General features: G+C 38.8%; 1 long non-coding RNA gene across 4 annotated transcripts in view; it reads right to left on the bottom strand.

Annotated features, from left to right (window-relative positions):
• The window catches only part of LOC139598981 (uncharacterized), a 142,791-nt gene that overhangs the window by 8,115 nt on the left and 115,747 nt on the right, over positions 1–18,929 (bottom strand). For 3 of the 4 annotated variants that reach the window (XR_011682114.1, XR_011682120.1, XR_011682117.1), the window contains exons 4-5: positions 17,068–17,420; positions 2,947–3,093 (exon numbers count right to left, since the gene is read on the bottom strand). This is a non-coding gene — a long non-coding RNA (uncharacterized lncRNA). Of the gene's footprint in view, positions 1–2,946; positions 3,094–11,525; positions 12,544–17,067; positions 17,421–18,929 lie in introns of those variants that run through there. The other variant, XR_011682124.1, reaches the window with a different exon arrangement.

Genomic DNA, 18,929 nt, shown 5'->3' with positions numbered 1-18,929 from the left:
CAGTCATGCCCACTTATTTAATTGATTGGTACAAACTATGAGCACATGTGAAAGCCAAATCAAACTGGGATTTCACTATGATAGACATGGTGATCAGAAAATGCCAAAAGGGAATAATCTGTTTAGGCTAAACCCCCAGTTCCATGGTCCTCCTTAGTGGTTAAGAGATTTCAATACTTCTATCATGATTCACTCTTGAAAAGAATTCTAAAAATTTTAAAGGACACTGAGAACATTGCTGTGTAGAGAATTCACCCATATCTTACCTCTTGATTTCCTCCTCTCACTTTTCTCCAAACTTAAAAATTCTGGTGTTTTTTCCTGTTAAGTACATTCTATGGTTTCAATGATTTGGAAAGAGTAAACGAGAAATTTAAAAAATTAAGTAGTTTAAATATTAATTTCATAACTATGTTTTATTAAGTTAGGAATATTGAGTACTAGTCCCTCATACTTCATACAAAGAGAAGGGAAGAGTTACTCTAAGGGCACCTTATCATGGGGGACATCTATGCTTTTCAAAATAGTAAACCAGCAAAATACTAATTATCTATAATTTATAATTTTTCTCTATAGGGTGGGACTGCTGATTGACCCCCTAGATATTAGAAACTGAGAGGACTTGTTAGAGAACCGATTTTCTTTCCTTGTCACTACAAACTTGTTCCCTATAGTTTCTTCTGTAATGACTTATTCAGCAGTTTATTAAAACATAAAAAAAAGGACTTGTCATTCTTTTCTGAACTTTTACAAAAGGATGAAGAGATTTAAGCAAGAGAAAAAAATGAGATCCTGTATTCCTGTCTTATCAATATCAGAAACTCATCCTAATAAGGATTACTCCTACACTGACACCACAGCTCTTCCTGTTTCTATAAAACTATTCACAAGTTGCATATATTTCCATATTTGATCTGCATTAATATTAAAATCCTCCTGAAGTTTCTGGAAAGATTTACATGTTTTATCATCAGATAAATCCTTTATTATCTTGTACCAAAAGTTCATTCTTCTTTAAAATGCAATAAATATTTAATTTGAACAAACAAAGCAAAAGCAATTAAGGAAAAGAGGTGCCCTAAGAAAAAAAGAAATCTGGAGATTGAATTCACAACTGCATTTGCTGTCTGTGTAAGAATTTCTAGAGTCAATACCAAATAGAAAAAGAAGTAGCAAACACCAAATCTCATATGTAGAAGTCAGAAGATATACCAGGGTATTATCCTTGAGCATTACATTACCATGCACTGCTATATTGGATGGATGAGTGGCAGAAGAGACAGGATATTGCTGTGGTTGCTGGAGACAGAATGTAAGTGGCAGGTGGAATGACAGGACTGAATAGACAGCAAGCCCTCCGGTAACCCTGGCAGCAGGAAGTGGTAAGCAAAACTCAGTATCTTTTGGATTTTGTTTCCCAGGAGCTAGAAGGTGTTGAAAGGTTTTATTTATTTATAGTCAATCCTTTGGAGTTGTAAATCTCACAAGAAGTTGCTCAGGAGACCAGAGACTCCTCAAGAACATCACACCTTGTGTTGCTTCAGCACTTTGCATCCACCTCCCAAGAAGTGTGCAGAGGTTTGCATGGAGGGAGGCATTAACAAGAGAACAGGGGGAAGAGAGGAGGACCCAGAAGCTCTTCTTTCATTTGTGCAAAAATACTACAAGAAAAGAGTGAAATAGATTTAAAGGGAGATAATTGTAGAAGTGTTGGGACTTGTGTCTGAGGCAAATTTCGTTGTTTTTAAACATAGCCTAGATCTCAAATACAATTTCTATTTCACTCAGAATATACACAGCAAATGCTGCTGGTCTCACTCCTGATCTTCCCAAGCAGTTTACTCCTACAGTAACAAAAAAAAAAAAATCTTTTTCTTATTTGACTATCTCTCTTTTTGTCCCTGCTGTGCCTTGCAATTCCCATCTCTGTGCCATCTGTCAGTGAGACAGGCCAGGGAAATACAGAACCACTGGTACTTACAACTCTTGAAACTTCTGGATAAATCATTAGAGAACATGCTATAGGGAACAACTTCACAATGACAAGGAAATAAAATCAATTTTATAATAAGTATTCTCGAATTCTTGTTTCCATAGGGTCAATCCTCAGTCATTCCCATAGAAAACTCTACCCAAGAGGGAGGGAAAGAGAAAAATTGTCTGAGGTTTCCCTCTGAGAACATTTACTTCTTCCTTGGAAGTGTGGGAATTTGCTCTCCATGCTCTGTGGAACAATGGTGAGGGGATTAGTCTACAACTCCATTAAATTTTCCCAGAGCCACAGGGGCTGTGCAATTTCTAGCTCTTTGGTAAATGATAGTTTGCTCAAAAGGCCTCCTGTTACACTTGAAATATAGGACAGGTGTTACCACTTTAGCTATAGACCCACACAGAGAACCCAGAGACAGAGGAGTGAGGTGGTGCCTTGGGGTCCACAAATACTCTTACTTTATAAACCATATCAAAAAAAAAAAAAAAACAGGGAATGGAGGCTCTCTATATGAAAAAAATAGGTTTTCTATTGGCATTGTTACTTTAGAGGGGAGTTGAAAGTTTCCTGAATAGGAAACCAGCATCCAAACTAGCACTAAAACATTGGTGCATCATGCAGGACAGCACTGGGCATTAGTACAGATCTTATTCTCATATGAAAAGCCACCAAGCCACTGTGCCCGTGCTTCTAAGATTGCTATGAACAAAACACATAATCTTTAACCTGTCACAAGTCTTTCTTGCTCTCAGAATTTTTTTCATGGGATATCCTTCTCCTGCCATTTCCATTTCAGAGTAAGCTCTTTTCCCTCCTCCCACTTGACCAAAATGTTGATGTGTCCCTGAAGCTGAAAGTAAGGGGTAGTCACTGATGTTGTCATATTTGTGGAAACACAGTGCAGATGACCCACCATGCTGACAACCTGAAGACTGCTTTTTTGATCTGGTATTTACATTTCCTCCTCCTTTGCCACTTCCCAAACATGTCCATGTGTCATTCTCTGTGTGTAACACTGTTTTTCAGGATTTGTTTTCTATGTGCTAAGAGTTTTGACTGAGGTTTTGTTTTGAAGAACCCAGGATTAATTTTTCCTTTCATACCTGCAAAGAAGGCAAAGTTCCACATCAGTATCATTCATCAAATCTGTGATTTCATGATGGTAAAATGGTGGATATGAATCTTATTACCACAGTTGTTCCCTTGAGCCTCTGTGGTGGAAAAAAAGGGCATCAAACCATATATGAATAATTGCTGTGGTCTTTGAGGTCCCTCTGTTGTACTCATATAAATGGAGCATCAGCAAAAATTATTATCAGGTCAGGTAATTCTAAGGGTGAGATCCTCAGCAGATGTGAATCACTATCACTCTAATAAAAAAAAAAAAAAGGTCACCATTAATGCCACTTTGATATTTGGATTTAGGAAGCATTTATCTTACTGTGCTCATCTGAATTTATGAGGAACCTGCACTTAAAAATTAAATTGCATCTGAGAGTCAGGAAAAAGAATCAGCTTTACATGAACAATTAAATGTGACAAAACCATACCAAACAAAATTCAGGGCTCTTGAATTGCTTGGTAATTTATCTTAAAGAACATGCAAAAAAGTGTTTCACTGGCATAAGAAGTTGTCTGGAGATAACATCAAAGCTAACATAATACCACTGCTGTTACTCTTCAAAAAAAAACTTTATCTGCAGTTAAAAGGATAAACTGGGCACATTAGAAAGGTAATCTAAAATCTAAAATTAAATAGTTTGTAGTGTCCAGTTAAATTAAATGAGTAGTGGAACAATCTAAGAAAACACAGCATTTCATTTCATGACTATTAAATCGATGGCTATCGGTGCTCGTTATGATTATAAAATCGCACTTCAGATACTCATATCTCCCCAGTTTTCAACTCTTCCAAGAGTTATAGTTCTGTCACTTCTCTATAGTACAAAAATACAGCATAGCTTCTTGCAATTTCCTGAGACACTGCACCTGTAATATATTCATGCTAATTGCTCCAAACTCATGCATACAGATGACAAAAGAAGCTGAACGGCAATTCAGCTTTTTCATGCAAAGGAAACATAATTGTTTTATAATATGCTGTAAGTTTTGAACCTGCAGGTTAAGTATTCATTTAATTACTTAGGGAGAGGTTGCACTTCTACTCCTCTCCATGTAGAAGAGGCAGACTGCCTTGGTGCCATGCCAGGAGAAGGGTGAAGAGGAGCTCAGATTTTGAGTTTTCCTTCCTGTCTCTCTTCCTCCTGTACCTCTCCCTTTCCCCTTATCACAGATGCAGTATTGCTTCTACTGCTTCTGCTCATCCACTTGCCACTGATATTTTCAGAAACAAGTTATTCAAGCCAAATATGTTGAAAAGCAAATAGAGGAAGAGGAGAAGAAATGTGTTTCCTGTACAGACATCTGGTTTCAACACAGGTATCTGGTTTCAACACAGGTATTACAAATCTCCTACATAAGATCATTTACTAGTTAAGGGATTTTATTTCAGACCCTATCAGCAGTATGGCAGGAAAAAGAATGGTTTTGATACAAAGTAAAAAGTATTTTGGGTTTGTGATAAGAGACCTACTTACCTCTGCAGCAGGAAACCTGGTAAGATGCATCAGTAGCTACCAAAGTATCTCCTTTGGCTCAAAACATTGAAGTCTGCGTTTTACAAAATTGAAGAAACATTTGAAAAATTTACATCTAGATTTGTGTGTATGTGTGATCCAGTAGTTGTAATATATTGTCTGCACCACACAGAGTCATTAACTTTGTCTAAATGTACTTACTACATTAAAAAATCATCAAAAGTTATGAACATGGCTTAAATTTTCAGAAGACTTCAAGTATTTCAAAGGACCATTTGTATGGAACCATCAAAGTTTCCATTTGTACACCCTAAGTAGTAAAGAGACTTAACAGAATTAAGCAATGCAACATCTTCCTTACAGTCCTAATCATACCTCTTACAATACTCACCCAATTTTTCTGTGGATAGGCACATAAGTATGGAGGCAACAGAAACCTGCTGAGCAGTGTATGGATCACACAAGTAACAGATAAATTTCAGGTAAAAGGAATGGTGCTCATATGTGTCCAGAGAGACAAAGTCTCTGTTTAGAGCCATTAAGCTCCTAAATAATCTCAGCCACTTGTATGATACAAAACACCAGATCTACATTTTTAAAGATGTAATGGTAGCCCAGGACAACTGAGAGCTTTGGGGTTAGATCATCTTGTGAATGTGGAGAACCAGGTCCAACTGCTCCTTCTGACCAAACCACAGCCTGAGCTTGAGCTCAAACCAGCACCCCAAGACAGAACCCCAACAGTCAGCATTCTCTGGAGTAGGAAAATTCTCTCAGACACCAACACAAGAGGTTCTCCTCCTCATAGAAATATTTTGAGATGCAAAGGACTGAGGTAAGAAAGAGTGTCTTTAACCCCAGCAACTAGGAAATGTATCTAAGATGGGTGTTCAACTCCACATCTGAAGGGTATCACTGCTCCAGAGCAGGAATCTGAACCTGGCTCTTCTACCTTTCTCTCACAGCTAGATTTACTTTGGGCATGTTGAGACCATGCTGGTAACATCAGGTCCATAGCAAAGACAGTCACATTTTGAAGGCTTCAAGGTTTTAGCCACAGCAGTCCTTGAAGTAGATCTCAATATTTAGGTGAGTTTGGACAGCAAAATCTTGAGCATATGCAAAGCATAACATGCTAAACTAATAGTCAGGAGATAAGTGACAGCTGAGGAGTAATTATTCCAATGGTACATGAATGCTGGGACAAGGTGATACCTACATTCAGCAGCAGATTATGGTGACAGAAAAGCTCTGAGCTGACTTTCACAGTACATCCACCGAGTTCAGCACAGCACCATGCAGAGACAGTCACACAGGTCTCAAAGGCAGCCTAGCCTTTTTGGTATGGCAGAACATGCATTATTAAATTCAATCCCTGTTTCTCAGCAGAGCTAATTAGTTCAGGTGCAGCTCAACGCTGCTATAATTATACTCCATCTGCTTCCAGAGCTAGCTAGTTTGGGTGCTGAGAGCTTGGAAATTTCTCTGCAGTACCCCCTCATGGGAGAGGGCATGATACTATTATGTCCTTAGGCGTGAAAAGAGATGGATTGACGCTTTGGTCTCTTTGATGATGCGAGCCTTAGCAGCCTAAATCCTGCTGAGTTAAATCCTCTCAAGGGACAGATTTTTTTAAGATGTTTAAATAGCTAAAGCCCCAGGTATGGCCCCAGTGAGATTTTTGAAAAATGCCTCATAAGCACTAAGTGTTTGTTGGTGGTAAATGACTCTGTAAGGCAGCACAGCAGTGAGAGCCCCGTGTCAGACACCCAGCCGAGGCAGTCTGTCGCAGGCAGCAGCCCACGGTGCCCCAGCTCTCACCAAAACTTTGTTGTGCTCAGGTTGGCTCTGCTGCCTTGCAATCCAGCATATATGTGTTAAGACTCATTTGGCTACACAGAGAATATCAAGCCTGTCTGCTTCTCAAGAAACAGATAGTGACAACTCAGATGAATGCTAATTTAGCACGCAGTATTTGCTCGCTTTAAAATGAAGCCTTGATCCAAAGACTACTGCAGTGAATGGACTATCTCTCCTCCATGTCAATTCATATTGGATCAGGGCTTGAATTTGTGGCATGAAGCAATTAGTATAAAATAGATTAGGCAACAACTTCCTTTATTCAGTTGTACAAGTTTTTTCAAGATGAACTGATTGCTCACATTTGTTTCATACAGGCAGCTAAATCATCAATACCAACAAGACTGGCATTAATCAACAGAATTACCTCCTCACTCTCACAGGCATTTAGCTTCATATCACTTCACAAAGGCTGTCAGGGACTGTCTGTAGCTTCAAGTACAATACAGCAGTTCCACAGCATGTTTTTCCAGACACTGGAGTCATCCATATGCATTTGGCCTGCAAGCTTTTCAGCAGCACACTCAAATGAGAACATTTTCAGTGACCACATGAACCCTGCAGCATGTTCTCCCCCCATCTGCTTGGTTTATCCACCCACCACTATGCTGTGATAGCATATATATGTACCTGTAGATCCGTATGTGCATACGTGTCCAGGGAGTGTGTTCTGCTTCCATGTGTGCTGTCCAGGTGTGACTGACACCTGCATTTACCAGGATGGCATCTATGTGAGCATCTGTGTCACTGCCATTATTAATTTGACACAACCCACTGCTGTCAGTGCCAGCTCTCCCAGTATTTTTCTCTCAGCCTCTGCTTGCTTTCTGCTTTCCAGGGGCACTGGCTAAGGCTGCTGAGACTGTTAGACATTGATTGAAACTTAACCAGTTTCATTCATTTAACCAATATGCAGACATTAATTTGTGAAATTATTTTAGAAAGTGACAAAGGGAGCTGTCCCACATCACCAGCTCTTAGGAGAAGAGCTCTGCATTTCTGCTCTGGTTCAGTTATGGCTGTCTCACCGCCAAGCTACACTCAGAGTGCAGACAGCTTCATATGCCTTTTCAGACATGAAATAATTACTTGTTATATATATATATATATATATATATATATATATATATATATATATATATATATATATATAAAGATTGCTGCCTATCACTTGTGTATATTCAGTCTTGCTGTCCTATCTCTCACACTGCTTTGGACCATGTGAATGGAATGTTGTGAGAGGTGGCACCCAAAATGCCTGTGTGAGCCCAGCCCTGTGCCCCAGTTCCACAGCCATCCCCACCAGTACCCTGTGCCCCCCCACAGCACTGGGCTCGCTTGCTCTGAGGAGCTCTGGCTCTCTTAGGACACTCCATCAATGGCAGCAGGCTGCCTCAAGGCAGGTCAGACTGAAAGGCAGTAATTAGTGACTGAGGTGGTAAAGAGCTGGTATAAGGGATTTTTGCCCATTTCTGTGCAAGGGTAGCAGTTTAACTCAAAGCGTCCCCTGCAGTGGTTTAGGCTGTTAAAGCCTGACTGTACTGAAAAGAGGGAGGACTCGCAGGCAGTCACGGCAGAGAGGCATTTTGAGAATCTGTCTCCACTCAGTCACCTCATCTAGGCTGAAAAGTCTGTGACTCAAGCCTGTGCAGTGTACATTCGAGCAGGTTAGTTAGAACCACTGACAAATAAAAATAACCTCCCTAGTTTTGCACTGGGCAGTGGAAAAAATGTCACACAAATGATGAAGCTCAGCTGAGAAACAGAACCTAAGAACTGAAAGTCTGGCCATGGCTATGGAATGAGCTGGATGCAATAAAAAGGGATCAGGGAGTTCTCAGGTCTGAAGCTCAGCATTAAGGTGTGGGTCAAAATAAAACTCTCTTAGACATGACCATAAGTCATTCAAGAAGTCTCTTGAGCCTCACAAACTGCAGCTCCCCTGATGGCCAACAGGTCAAAGACAAATGCAGCAAAGGCAAAAGGAGTTTTCCAGAACTCAGAATTAATTTTTTCTTTGCCTTTTTTCCTTGGCTCTTCCTTTTCTTCTTTATCATTTTGTAACCTTCTCTCTGTGCAAAAAGAAATGCCATTCTAGTGTCTGCTTTATCTTTAAATTTCAAACTTTCAATTTTTATTTTCCAGCTCTCATTAATATGTTACAGATTACTTATTTTATTAATTGCCATCTATTTTACTAGTTAATTTATTTTTCTGGGAAATAAATACTTTCCTGACCTGTTCCAGTCTTGTACTAATGCTTAGCCAAATATCTTAAGGCAGTGAAGGAAAAAACAAACAGCTGAACATCTGCTGAAAAGGTTGGAAGGGTGAATAATCTTTAATAGCTTCTAATGAGCTTCCAGAAATATACTGCAAAAGGAGCAATGCACAGATATGAGTTCTTAAACCCTTACTTGTAAGAGTATCCTGCTCTGTTACTTCACTCATTTACAGGCAGGAGCAAACTCAGATGCTGAAACATCTGAAACATATATGTTGCCATATATGTTTAAAATGTACCCTACAAGGACATATTTCTTTCTTTAAGCAACCATTAATTGTGCTTAACACCACCCCCGCTTTGATGCTTTACTGATGCAACTCTGGTCAGGAAGCCAGGAAGGAGTCCCTTATCAGAGCTGAAGCTCTCCATCATTTTGGTGCACCACTTGTCTGTCTTGGAGCTCCACAGAGGCAAACTGAGTGAGCACACATGCAACCTGCATCCAAAGGTTCCTTTGGTGATGCAGATCAGTGGTGCCCCTCAAAAAGAGCATTAGAACCACAGGCTCAGCAGTTGAGGCAGCTGTACAGGTGTGGAAAGAAATGTTGCTACTATTCCCCTACTTATTGGCCAAAGCAGTACCATGGAGGTTGCTGAAGAGTGTACCCTTCTCTTTGTCTTGCACTTCAATTTCTCCTCTTTGGGTTGCCCTCAGTTCAGCCACATACACCTGCCTGCCATGCTCAGGCAGAGCATATAAGTAAATGCAACACAAGGAAAGTCAATAGAGTTTCACTCACTCACAATAGAAGTGAATTTAGCCATAAATCAATAAAGAAAGGCAAAATGTTCCCTACGTGCCTGTTCTTGCTGCTGTCCTTCATCTGAAGAGTTCAGCCCCACTTAGAGAATCAATGTATCAATAGAGAGTAAACTGTGTTTTCAATAAAACTGAAGATGTGCACAGATTCAGCATTGTATGATTATTAATTTCCAAAGTTAGACACAAGCTTCTAACAGTTTCCACTAAATCTCCAAATGAAATTGAATCACTTGGATAATAATCAAAAAATATTGTATTAAAATGCTCTCCTCCATCCCTCTCCATGTGCAGAAGCAACTTGGCATATTCCTAGGGCAAGCAAGGATACACTCTCGACTGAGAGCAATGGTGCTTCACTGCCTCTTATTTCTGGATAGCCCTAAGCTCATTCTGCCACCTTGTGTGATCAACATATAATACAGCACAGTCTCATTTTCAGGTCCATATTTCTTATTCCACTCCATTAGGTCTCGCCTCTTATTTAGTACTCCTCAAAGCTGGGAGTCTGTTAAACTACGTGCAGATAACCACTCATCTCTGGTATTCTAATACGGACTGCCAGGACAAAACAAATTTAATGTTCCATTCATACTCCACCTCCCTAAAAGCCACTTAGTTTTATTAGAGAAGTGAATAATTCTTATTAATTATATGAAAGAATGCATGTTCTGTTAGCTTATCTTTAGACTGTGGTTCTCTTACACTTCATTGAAATTATTTGCTAAATAATGCCTATGAATATTTTAGCTGGTATTATCCTTTCAAAGCAATTTGTTGAAAACAAAAATTCAATTTTTTAAAAAAACCCACCTTGAGCTGACTAGCCACTCCTTCTCTTATGGCCTATTATTTCACCTTTATAGAAATAGTTTCTTTACATTTAACCTGACTGGAAAACTGTGAATGTTAGAAAAACATTTGGCTTTCAGTGTAAAATGTCTGTTGAAAGAAAATACAAAGGTAGTCTTTCAGAAAGTGTGACCACTGTTTTCTCAATGTTTCTAATTTTTGCTGCTGGTTTCAGTTGTGACATTACAAAGAAAAAAGGTTTTCTAAAAAAAAAGCAAAAGCATTTAATGAACACCCCAGTTAAAGCCTGTAGGATAAAAGTCTTTGTTTTGATTAGCTGAATGAATTCAAATATCTTGTTCTGGAAACAGCCAAAGCATTCCTCAAGTTCATCTACAAAAACTGTCTGAAGCTTTAGTTCAGCTACCAAGAGAGGCTCCACAAGGGATTCACGGACCCAGGAACGGCGGCTGGTACAATGCAAAAATCAATAATGCTACATGAAGCCATTATCTACGGGTGTCATCTCTCTTCTGAGCACCAGCAAGTGCCCACGTGCACTGTAGGTACTGAAACACATAAATGTGACACCAGCTGTCAGTGTAGAGGGACACTTCACCCTGTTCACAGAAAGGCACTCAGTACATCCAGTTTTTAAATGCCTGTGAGCTTGTATGTGCTGATCCGCTGTTCAGCAAAGGTGACAGAAGGTAGGAGCCAGAGAAAACAATTATCAAAAGCTCCTTCTAAATCCTACAAATGCAGATGTTGACATCTTTTATTGCCTTATGCTTTACAGATATAGAACTACATTTCTTATCAAAGTGAACTACGACTCAGACTTAATTAACCAGAACTGTGGCGCCTACAAGATCTATGCTAAAAGCATAGTGAGTGCAGTCAAAGCAAAATTCATTCCTGTAGTCTGGTGTTAATGCCTTTTACACAGGGAAATAATTATAGCTAAAAGCTGATGTTTTCACTTCATACTTACAGAATACAATTCCTCTTACAGAATCTCATCATCACCTTAACTCGTGGCTGTGGTCAGAAAACTGTTTGTGTTATCATACCATTTTACTCCCCATATATTCTGCAAGCAATCAAATCACAGGGCTGATTTCCAGTCCTTCTGTGAGGAGAAATAATTGAGGTAGGAAGATTCACAGTGATTTTAATAAGAACCAGGCAAAATATGTCTACAAGATACAAACTCAAAAAAAAATATGCCATTTGCATGTCAGAGACAGCTTTAGTAAATTTGGAATTTGGCAAAAATCTTCAGGCTACACAATCATATCCTTCCACAACTAATAATGAAGCAATTTGAGAAAAATTTCTTTTGTTTCTTGAATGACCCTGTACAAAATTTTGACCTTTCTTTTACAAGATTTTTACTAAAAGGATTAATAAATATATATATTTAAAACCAAAACTGAAATTTTTGCCTCCAACTGTATGTTTCAGGTTGACCTAAAAAGGAAAATCATATTAAAATATGATTGAAAAGTACAACCTTCAAAACATGCTACACACACGGTTCTAATATCAAAAGGCTTTGGCTCAAGTTTCAAAAGCACAGAGCAACCCTACAACGTGCATAATTATCCTGGTATAAGGGAACATACAGTAAAGGGACCCGTAAATTTTGAATCCCTTTACAGGCTCTTGCAGAGCCCTTGGCAAGTCATTTCATTCTCTTATATCTCTATTTCCCTGTCTATTAAGTCAGGGCAATAATACCTACCTTCCCCGAAGAGGTGACAGTAATTAAGTCAATGTTTAGCATAGCACTTTCAAGATGCAAATCTCTGCATTAAAGTTCTAAGTACTGTTATTATTATCATCATTATCACCGATTATCATTAGGCTAAAGCTACTGTTTAATTCTGTATGTTCTCATTCTGAGAGATACATTCAACTACCATTGTAAGCTAATTATACCATCTACTCTTAAGTATAGGAGTACAAAAGCATACCTTCTGCTGCATTTGCAGTCTGTTCCCACTTTCAAATTCTCTTTGTGTAAAGGAAAGTATATTCTTAACTAATGCCTTAAGGAAGTTTTCATGGTATTGCCAAATTAGCTCATTGCAATTAGTATCTCAGGTTTCTCTGCAATCCCAGGAAAATAGCAGTAGCCACGAACGAAGATAATAATGATGACTTTGTAAAACAGAACTGGAGGCTGATATTGAAAGGGCTGTCAAAGAGCAAAAGGCTGCATTTCAAATGACCTTTAAATCCGCTGCGACTCCTGCGGAGGATAAGAGGTAACATGAGTGACAAGAAAGGCTTTTCCAGCTCACCAGATTTCACCAGGTCAAAGAAGCATTTGTAATGAATAAATAAACAGATAATTCATCCCCCAGCTGTTTCGGCAACTTTTCTGATATGAGCGCAGGTAGGAAGCAGGATGGATTTCAGAGCTGAAAAACTAGAGAAACAAAGAACTGAGCCCAAGTTGCTCATTATGCAGGACAGAAAGGAACAGAAATTTGCCCACAGGGCTTCAGATGCACTATGTATCTGTGAAAGCTGAGGCTTTAAAATGCCAGTGTCAAAAGTAGTTTCCTAAAATCGTCTTGACTCAGTTTTCTTCTGGTTTTGCTCACAGGAACATGCAGCCATGCCCCCCTCCCTGCTCTGGAAAAATCAATGTGTATGAACTTCCAGATGTCTGGGCACAAAAGTGGCCAACACCTCAAAGCCTAGCTCTGACACAAACAGACACACACAAAGACACACAGAAAGACAAACACTACAGAGGTGGTGTGTCACACTTTCACATGCAGCCACGGAGAAAACCACTCTTCTCCTTGTGATTGTTTATGCATGAGGACAGCACATTAGTGTAAATAAATAACTGGTTTTTAACAGATATTGAAATTTTACAACTGTCATCCTTGAAATAACTTATTTAAGATGAGACATTTTGTAACAACAGTGTTTTGCATTTACACAATCTTTCTGTTTAATGTTATCAATGCAAAAATATTTCTGAAGTCAAATAATTAAAAGTGCATGAAAATATTAAGAGACAAAGTAAATGTTACTTTATATAGGGAAGGAAACTGAAGCATGGAGACTAAAATCTATATTTATTCTTCTCCAGCTGGATGAGACAAATAAGGGCTCACATTGTCAGTCCTGGCATATCACAGGTCTACCAACCATTTGAGGAACACTGTGGCTCCAGTCTCCCCATGTTCCAGGGAATCTCTGTGCTGCAGGGAAGCCTTTTGCTGCAGCCTGGGTCTCACCCATACCAGAGGGCAGTCAAAGGCAGTTGCAGTGCTCACCAGGATCCCAAATGCCAGGCAAGCGCTTCCCAGCAAACAATTAAGAATAGTCTGTAGCACAGGGACTGGTGGGAAGTCTTTCCTCTCCCAAAGACACCTTTCTGTCAATTAATGTGACTCAATATCCACCCCTACACAGGTTTTCCTATTTTATCCAGCCCTCCCATAGATTTTCCATGTGGGAGGACATTCAAGAGATTTTTGCTCAACCATCTTGAGAAAAAGTGATTCATGAAGCTTTTTCAATGGAGAAGGCATAAATTACTTCTCTAATGTAAAGATGAGGTTGAGAAATGAATGGACAGTATTGAATGGCATTATTACCTGAAATAATGGGAGAAATGTCATAAAACACGCACATACATAGACAGTTGTCCATCTGCTCTTTGCCTTTATTTAGGTCTTGTAGAAAGCTATCCTGAGGTAGGGTGGAACTGGCTGTTGGTACAAATAACTTTTTATAATTTCAATAAGAAAAGAGAAAGAAAAATGCATGGTAAGAAGAGAATTCTTCATATAAATGGTATGTGCATGGTCATCCAGTGCTATCAGCCACTATAACTCAAATGAAAAAGTTTATTGGTAAGCCAGTGTGTCCCCTTGTTAAAGTTCTATGCAAGTCATTTCTTCTTTTGATTAAAACATAAAGACAGCTTAATTTTCCCAATATGAGAAATCCAAGGAACAACCTGGAAACATTATTTCTGTCAGGCAGCTATCAACTGCCTTTCCTTCTTTGTCTGGCATTCTAAGGTACATTTAAGAATTACTACACTGTTTTAAAAGATAGTGAAAGTGGGGTAGGATCAGGCTGTTCAATAACATCTCAGATGGTTCTCATTCTTTAAAACCAATGCAACTGAATTTTGCCAGTTTAAAAGCTGTGCAATACAATCAACTTACTGACAAGTTGCAAAATATAATTTATTGTACAATATCATGTCTTATCATATATAGTATAAAAAATATTTATCACTGTAGTTAAAAATTATGTAGTTCTAGTTCCCAGACAAAACACAACTATAATTCCTTATTTTATTACTTCGTTGTTTCTCTTTTAATTAACATTTGAATAGGTTCAGAAGTGGATGAAATTACAAGTCTAACCCCTGCCAAATCTTCAAAACCCCTGGACATTTGTATCTATCTCATTCTGTTACTCAAAGCATCAAACTGATAGTACTGGAAATTAAATTGACCAATTTATTCATCACTGTAGCAGGGCTTAAACCTCAGCAACGTGATTGCCATCATGTCAGTGCTGTCAACGACCTGAGTCTTGAGTTTCAGAGATTGCCCCAGTAACACTCGATAATAAGTGGCAAAACATTATTACTTCCTTTGGTACTCATTATAAAAACATTAATTGGGGTGAAAGGTAATCTACTTCATATGCTAAGTCATGGATCTTCTCTAAGGGTGGACAAGGGGAATTGCAAGAATAAGTATGTCATCATGATTTGTTGCCACAAAATTTCCTTGAAGTTTGAATGAACAGACTTCTAGAGGGCATCACAACAAGGAAAAACATTTAAATTATCCAGGTCTGGCCTGAAAGGTCACATTTGATTTTTCATGAAAATGAAAACATAACACAGAAATGGGATGAGCTCTGACAAAGTGTCTGTACAATTTATGCAGCCCACTTTTCCAATATCCTGTTTTGACTAGTTTAACTTTATTTATTTTAGGGAATCAGTCCATGGCTCACACACTGCAAGTAGTTAAAATTCATGGTTCTTTTACCACACCACCCCTATTTTCTCTTCCTTTCAAGTACTGTTTTCATAGAAAAAAAAGCCAAAAGAAAAGAAACCAACCCACACCATCACCAATTTTCTACAGTTTGACTCCTGATGCAGAAAAGCATTAAACTCACAGCCAGGAAGCTGTTTTCCCCCTTCTCAAGTGCTGTCACCCTACCTCTTTAAGCTCTGTTTTATCAGTTGCATAGAAATTTTTTTCTTCATTTCAAAGAGCACATTAAACTCTCATTAACAGAAAGGGGAATTAAGCATGCACAGTTAGAAAACTAATAAAAAAATTCTGCACTAAGTACAGAAACAGGATTCCCCTGACAAATGTGTATTCACTAAGAAATATCACTGCAGGTAACAAATAAACTCCCTTGGCTAAGTCAGATATCATTTCCAAGGTTTTCTCAAAGCAGGCTCTCTCTTGGAGACATTTCAGCAGGAAAGAATGGGTTCTGCTCAGCCTGGGTTTATCTTGAAATTCTGGACTTTCATGTTCACAGAACAATAATGTTTGAAAAAACCAAAAATTTAAATTAAATCCCACACCTCATAAGGAGGCATCTCAGGGGCCAGCTACTGGCAGGGCTGGAGAGAATACTGCTGCCAAATGGAAAATGTGATCTGGCAAGTGGACCTGAAATCTTAGATTTTGAACTTGGCAGATCTGAAAAGTCTTGGCATTTGGTTTTGGGTCCTGGAATGTGAAGCTTGCAAAGTTTTTCCCCATAAGAGTATAAAAAGCACCTTTAATATGTATAAAGCAAACTTCCATCTACCCTTCTTATAGACAGCCCTGGTGTGTTTTGCTCAGTATGAACTAGCCTTTAGAAATCATTGATTTTGCCTAGATATCCTGTATTCATCTTCCTTTGTCTCACATGGGCCCCTGTGACTTTTTGACCTTCCCATAAATTTTAGCATCATTCGGAAGGTCAAACAGTCAGGGAAAGCAAAAAAGGATTAAAAAAAGAAAGAGCTGCAGTGGATGGAGAATTATCATCATAAGCTTATTATATATTTCAAACACTGCAGACTTTAATGGCAGCAAGCTTTTAAAAGTTCAGCCACTGCTTTTACTGGTATAAAGCGACACTGGTTTTTTTTCATCTGATTTTTAATACCACTAATCCAAAGAGTTACTAAAGTATTTCTGAAAAGTTATATGAACTACTTAAATTATTTTTCATTCATTTAAAATATTTTTTAAAATTGAAAATATTATTTTTGAAAGTTTCCTATTGTTCACTTGTACCCTTGACAACAGGAAAGAGTCACAACACTACTTGCCTCTCTATGTTCATCTTGGCCAGAATTCTCTCTGCATTTTCTGGCTTTCATTGTTTTCTTCCCCCTCTCCCCTCTTCCCTCCCCCCAAATTTTTTTACAGGAAAGAGAGGGAACAGGCAGTACTGGCAAAGCACAGCTTTGAAAGTAAATAAAGACATGCTTGCAGTCTATTTAGTGGCAATACATTCTCATTATTAATATTGTTACTGTCATCTTTACCAGCATTATAGCTGGAGCCTAAGCATCTGAGAGACACAATTGTTTTCATAAGTCACATCTCTCCTGCAATTTGCTAAAATGCTGTGAGTGAGTAATTTATCCTGTTAATATCTTGTTCAGCTATTGAGAAGTAGGAGTTAGAAACCACAGAAAAGAAGCCAAAGACATAAGGTGCAAAGGAATTTTAAAAATTGTTCTGTAGCTGAGCCAACCCACCTTGGACCCTGCATGTGCAGAAAGTCTCCAGCCCATGAATCATCTATATAGCATGTTGTGGTCCACCGTGCAAGCTGTAGAGAAACACATGCCAAAAGCTGATCTCCAAAGCCTCAGACAGCTTAGTCGGTATAAATTATCTCTTAGGATGAATTATTCTGTCTTGATTTGCGAATTTGACACTCTCTCCATTTGTAAGTTTTTTCCTTCATCCTTTGCATGTGTTAGCATAGTAGTGGAATACATTTAAAATCACAAGAGGTCCATTCCCATTTGTCTGTAAGGTTATTTCATAGAAGTTTTTCTTTGTTTCTAAGTATTCTTTTGCCCAGGTTTTCTGCCCCTCATATATCCTGAAAAAGGAAGAGAAAATGGCATAAGCCCTGTGTAATGTTTCACCCTTTCTTTCTTTTTCACTCTTACCTTTACAAGACCACAATATTACCATTTATTCTTCTTCTCATTCACTTGAAACTACATTTTTTTAAAACTTCTCTTTGGATTTACTAGATAAAACATGCATACCTTCCAGTCAGAACTGTTTATTGTCAGTGAGTTTTATAGGTGAAAACCACAGATGTATAGTTTCTAATAAAACAAAAATGAAATTTTATTTCACACCCCCAGTTGAGCAAACCAGAGAAGCCTGTTCTGATGCCTGGCTGAAGCATGCTGCCGAAAATATGCTACAAGTGATGGCCGGGATAGCTGGGATAGTCTGCCACACGGGAGAACACAGCAAGCTTCTCACACCAGTCTCCCAAGGATACACAGGTGATTTAGGATTCAAATCCTTTCTCCATTTCTCTCCTGAGGATTTTCTTTTCATGAGAGAAATCTCCTGCTGGTGCAGAACTACTGTGCTGGAACTCACACTGTACCCCTGTTGGATACTGGGCTGGGGCGGTGCTCTCCAAGATGATAAACTGGCACCTCCGAGGAGGATTTCACTCACTGGCTCACAGGCACTAATTTAAAGGAGTGCCTAGCTACAGTAAGACGTATCAGCAAAGACTACTGAAAAAATAATGGGCTTTTAAAAGAAGACATATTCCAGAAATTATCTGCAATCTCCTTCAAAGTCCTGTTACACTTGACAGATATTCAGCCAGGTTGCACGTGAATCCCAGAGTTAGCCAAAAGCACTGGACTTCAGGGTCTGTTGAAATTCTGAGTTCATTTCCGTGAGGAAATTCTGAGTTCATTTTCATTCATTTATCAAGCAATGACTTGCCATCATAATACCAAAATAATGTATAATTGCCAGACTAACAAATATCAGGGATAAATATCCTGGTCATTCAACAGTTAATCTCTGCTATTCTTTAGCCAAACTTGGTCCCTAAAAAAGATAAGCCTTCCTGAGATTCCCTGAAAGCCAACATTACAGTGAGGGAGACAGCAAAGTGAGCATAAAAAACAACTGCACAGGTTGGTGTTAAACTATCCAGTTAGACACATTGGAGAAAGTATGACTTTTTGGGAAAAAAACTCATAAGTGCTGCAAGACAACTTACTGACACAAAAATAGATAAAGGTTCCACAAGAAGATAACTTGGTACTATCACATTTTATTCTTTACAATCTCTGAACACCCTAAAATATCTAAAACACCCTGAAGCCAACATTTGGAAATGGAAGAGTTTGACAAAGAATTAAGCTTGCTCCCTGCTTCAGCACATGCAGGACCTTGTACATGACCAACATGAAAGGCGGCTGCTGCAGCAGAACTTTGATGCTGCCTGTGCCCTCCAGTGCCGACACATCCCTGTGCAGAGGCAGCTGCTCTTGACAGACAGTTGTTCTGGACTTGCATGCATAAGTTCAGAGGCAGAAGCCATAAAACTTTCTCAACCACTTCA

This window comes from Agelaius tricolor, unplaced genomic scaffold, assembly GCF_023055355.1.
Source record: "Agelaius tricolor isolate 1412-34295 unplaced genomic scaffold, bAgeTri1.0.p SCAF_1, whole genome shotgun sequence".
Taxonomy (NCBI): domain Eukaryota; kingdom Metazoa; phylum Chordata; class Aves; order Passeriformes; family Icteridae; genus Agelaius; species Agelaius tricolor.
Note: the sequence above shows the minus strand (reverse complement) of the source record. Positions and strands in the feature narration are given on the sequence as shown.